Raw genomic sequence first — 5,219 nt, forward strand, 5'->3', positions numbered from 1 at the left:
ATCCTTGAAATTTGCTATAAACCGGGCCTTCAATTGGTCCCATGACTCGATGGAGTTTGTTGGCACGTTTTTCAACCAAGTACGGGTTGTTCCTTCCAACATCATCGTGAAGTACTTTGCACAGGCCGCTTCATCCACATCCAGCATATCCATTGCCATCTCATAACTTTCCACCCATGCCTCGGGCGGTTGATCGCGGTGTAATTTGGCACCTTGCATGGACCCTTGAAATCCTTGGGCAGTCGCACATTACGGAGAGCCGGAATGAGGCACGGCACTCCCCAGGAGCTGAAGGCAAGCCCGGTGCCTCGGTCTACTAACGCTGTTGGCTGAACCGGGCCGGGTTGATAACGACCCGTATATTGTGCTGCTAAAGCGGCCTCCCTTCATGCTCTGCCATTATCCACCACGTCCTGAGCATTTTCCTCGCCATGCGCCGGATTGGGTCCTTGAGGGGCATCGCGGCGCCATGCACTGTTGGACACCTCCAGTTCATCTATGTGCCTGCTATAGCTTCTGCTCGGACGGGGGTCGTGTGAATCCTGTCTCGGCTATATAAATAAGCCTACTGCTGCACCATAGTAGTTTGAAGAAGATCCCTAGCCCGTCGTGTCTCAACCGCCGCTGGCGATTCACCCTCAATCAGAATAACTGCCAGCTGGGATGCTGCTGCTATCATGTTATCCAAAGGGGTAGAAAAGTGACCCGGCATGATAGTCCGGTTTACTGCTGCCGGGTTGCTGGTCCCTGCCCCTGGCGTATTGAAGAGGTTCATCGCATTATAATCCGCCGGCAAGTGAGATCGATGTCTCCTCATGAATACTTCATTCGAGGCATTTTGATCCACCAAAAGTCGATAATTCTCGGTTTGAATCCTCTGTGCCTGGGCATCTAAAGCGGCCCGTTCCTCAGCCATCCTGGTCCCCTCAGCCGCCAAGTCCTCTTTGGCCTGAGTTATCTGATCCCGTAACTTAGCAACCTCTGCGTTATGCCGATCTTGAGTCTCCGGGGTAACTGTTGTGGCCAATAACATTGTCCAGGCGTCCAACAAACCGGACAGAACTTGAGCCGGCCGGCGCGGGGCCTCCTGCCCCAGTTGCTGGTCCGGATGCCGCCACAGTAGAATTTTGCAAAGTTGGCTGTGTTCCAGCCATGAAGATTGCGACTCGGTTTGGCGGTTCAAGAAATTCTGGAATACTGGTGCCATCGGAATACCCTTCAAACACGCCGTCATGAACTTGGTACAGGGACTCGGTTTCGCCGGTGGACGATTCACCGCCGGAATAAGCGACCGTCTCACCTTTGGACATCGGTTCAGATCCAATCCCGTGGACACATCCTACGAACGCACGCTTCATGGCGGGCTGAATCCGAGCGGGGCTTGCACGCTGAGCCGTCTCGACGAGGTCGGTGCAGATGTCCGACTCAGGGCCCGGTTCACCGATCTTGCTGATGAAAATGTGAATTCCGCCAAAGGGGACCCGGTACCCGTACTCAATTGAGCCGGCCTCGGGGCCCCACCATGGGTCGTCGATGTAGAGCTTGCCGCGACGACTCTTGGTCATCCGGCCAACCGCGTACCCTTTGAGTCCTTTAAAGCTGCCCTTAAAGAACTCGAAACCATCGTGCGATAGCCTTACAGTGGGTGCCAACTGTCGTGGAAATATCACGTAAGATGTCCTCGTGAAAGGACTTAGTCATGGAGCCATCGCGACGGATTAGCTTAAAGGGGTTAAACCAGACAAAGGACACGGGGATTTTTATACTAGTTCGGCCCCTTCGATGAAGGTAAAAGCCTACGTCTAGTTGTGATGGAATTATTGGGGTCTCGATAACCAGGGAGAAAAACACGCTATGCCTGGCTCTCGAGCTGTTGTTTCTTGTCATTGAACCGCCGCCGGGTCGTCCCCTTATATACATGGGCTGACGCCCGACCGGTTTACAGAGTCCCGAGGCCGGCTCATACAAGTGTCCAGCTTGGTCTTTCCTTTCCTAACTTACAATACAAGTTCATAACCATGGCGGTTTTCCACTATGGGCCCTAATCCACCTTTGGGCTCCGGGCCTCTAAGCTTCTTTAGTAAAGCGCCATCTTCTGGGTCTTCGTGGGCTTCAATATAGTTGAAGGTGAACCGGCCCCTCCTGGGCAGTTTACACTCAGTAGTTATATCCCCAACAGTAGGTATTTCCCTCAGTGATGAGACCAAGATTATCGAACTAGTAGGAGAACCAAGCAACATAGCGTAAACAGCCTCTGCACACAAATAACAAATACTCGCAACCCGACGTGTTAAAGGGGTTGTCAATCCCTTTCGGGTAACGATGCCTCAAATTGGCGAGAAGGCGTGATAAAGTTGTGATAGAGAGGATAAATAGATCGTGAAATAAATAAATTGCAGCAAGGTATTTTTGTATTTTGGTTTAATAGATCTGAAAATAAAAGCAAAGGAAAATAGATCGCAAAGGCAAATATGATGAGAAGAGACCCGGGGGCTGTAGGTTTCACAAGTGGCTTCTCACGAGAAAAATAGCAAACGGTGGGAAAACAATTACTGTTGGGCAATTGATAGAACTTCAAATAATCATGACGATATCCAGGCAATGATCATTATATAGGCATCACGTCCAAGAATAGTAGACCGACTCCTGCCTGCATCTACTACTATTACTCCACACATCGACCGCTATCCAGCATGCATCTAGTGTATTAAGTTCATGGAAAATGGAGTAATGCAATAAGGATGATGACATGATGTAGACAAGATCTATTTATGTAGAAATAGACCCCATCTTCTTATCCGTAATAGCGATGATACATACGTGTCGTTTCCCCTTCTATCACTGAGATCAAGCACCATAAGATCGAACCCATCACAAAGCACCTCTTCTCATTGCAAGATAAATAGATCAAGTTGGCCAAAGAAAACCCAAATATCGAAGAAGAAATACGAGGCTATAATCAATCATGCATATAAGAGATCAAAGAAGACTCAAATAACTTTCATGGATAAAAACATAGATCTGATCATAAACTCAAAGTTCAGCGGATCCCAACAAACACATTGCAAAAAAGACTTACATCATATGGATCTCCAAGAGACCATTGTATTTATAATCAAGAGAGAGAAAGAGAGAGGAAGCCATCTAGCTACTAACTATGGACCCATAGGTCTACAAATAACTACTCACGCATCATCGGAGAGGCACCAATGGACTTGATGAAACCCTCCAAGATGGTGTCTAGATTGGATCTGGTGTTTCTGGAACTTGCGGCGGCTGTAATTGATTTTCATCGACTCCCCTAGGGTTTCTGGAAGAAGTTTCTGGAATATAGGGGTATTTATAGAGCAAAGAGGCGGTGCGGGAGGCCAACAAGGAGGGCACAACCCACTGGGGCACGCCTGACCCAGGCGCGCCCAGGTGGGTTGTGCCCTCCTCGTTGGCCTCCCGCACCACCTCTTTGCTCTATAAATACCCCAATAAGGCACGCCCTGGTGGGTTGTGCTCCCCTCGGAGCTCCCCTCAGGTGCTTTCTTTCCCCATTGGATGTCTTTTGGTCCAAAAAAATCCACAAAAAGTTTCGCTGCATTTGGACTCCATTTGGTATTGATTTCCTGCGATGTAAAAAATAAGCAGAAAACAGCAACTGACACTGGGCACTATGTCAATAGGTTAGTACCAAAAAAGATATAAAATGACTATAAAATGATTGTAAAACATCCAAGAATGATAATATAACAGCATGGAAAAATAAAAAATTATAGATACGTTGGAGATGTATCAGCCATCTTTGTGGTCCCTAGTCATCCGATGCCAAGTTTGTTAGGTTTTCATATCCTCTGCTTCTTCGGCTTCTTCTTTTCGGTAGAGGCTTCGGCACCTGTACCTTCCGGTATCTTCCCCGCCGGTCTCGGTGCCGCCATCGGTGTCGGTGCCGTCAGTGTCAATGTCAGCGTCAGTACCATCATTGAGGCCGCCCTACAAACATTGAATGTGCTTAGCAGACAAAAAGTTGAGGTACTGTTGTTCACCCTCATAATTCATCTCGTCTGCATCATGGTCGCAAGGCCTGGTTTTTTCGTTGTTCGACATGTTTCCTACAATTAAGTCTCCTTGTTTAGTTCTAAAACTATAATAAAATGAAATGACATAAAAAAAGGTCTATGGTTTGCCGGAATGTCGTTTCATTCCCGTCACAGCAAATCCCGACACTCGATATGCCTACTTTCTAGCAAAAGTCATGCCAAAATTCATGGGAAATTTCAGCATGACCTTTGCTAAAAAATGGACATATCGATCGCCTGAAATTCACCAGAATGAGAATGAATCAACATTCCAGCGAAACATAGGCCACTTGGATCATTTACTATGCACATAACCATGATTTTCCAAATATCACATGTCCAAATTCCAAATATCACATGTCCACATATCATATGACCACTTCAAATTTGCATATAACATCATTAAAAATATAGAACTTACCTAAATTTATGTCCTAATTTGAAACCTAGCTAATTTTCTGTCCTAATTTGAAAACCTAGTTAATTCCTACTAATTAACTAGGTCCGTACTACCTAATCTGTCCTAGGGTAAATACTAATTCACCTAGGGTTAATCAATTCTATTTTATATTTAAATAGCAACAATTGCTTTAACTAAAAATTATATACCTAGAATTCTGTTAACTACACCCAAAACACCTAAAATACCTTTAACCCATACTAATTATGCTTTTTAACTAGCATTCATACCAACTAATTAACTATAGGGATCATACTAATTCTGTTTTTTCAAATAGCAACATTTTCTTTAACAAAAATAGCTATAGTTTGAAACTTAGGGTTCATACTAACTACCACTAAAAAATAGCCACTAATTTGTCCTAGGGTTTTTTAACTAGGGTTTATACTACATAATTAACTAGGGTTCATACTAATTCTAATTAAATAACTACCGCTAAAAATAGCCTAGGGTTCATACTAATTCATACTAACTAGCACTAAATAGCAGAGAAGAGGGCAGGGGAGAGGGCTTACAAAGGGCAGAGAAAGAGATGGGGTCGGGGGAGATGGCGCAGCACCGAGGCAAGGCGGGGTCAGGAGAGACAGAGCGACACCAAGGCGAGGCGGGGTCGGGGGAGATGGCGTGGCACCGAGGTGAGGCGGGGTCGTGGGAGACGACGACTCTGGCAAGGGCGAGGCAGATGGCGTGGCACC

Source organism: Triticum dicoccoides, chromosome 5B (genome assembly GCF_002162155.2).
Source record: "Triticum dicoccoides isolate Atlit2015 ecotype Zavitan chromosome 5B, WEW_v2.0, whole genome shotgun sequence".
NCBI lineage: Eukaryota > Viridiplantae > Streptophyta > Magnoliopsida > Poales > Poaceae > Triticum > Triticum dicoccoides.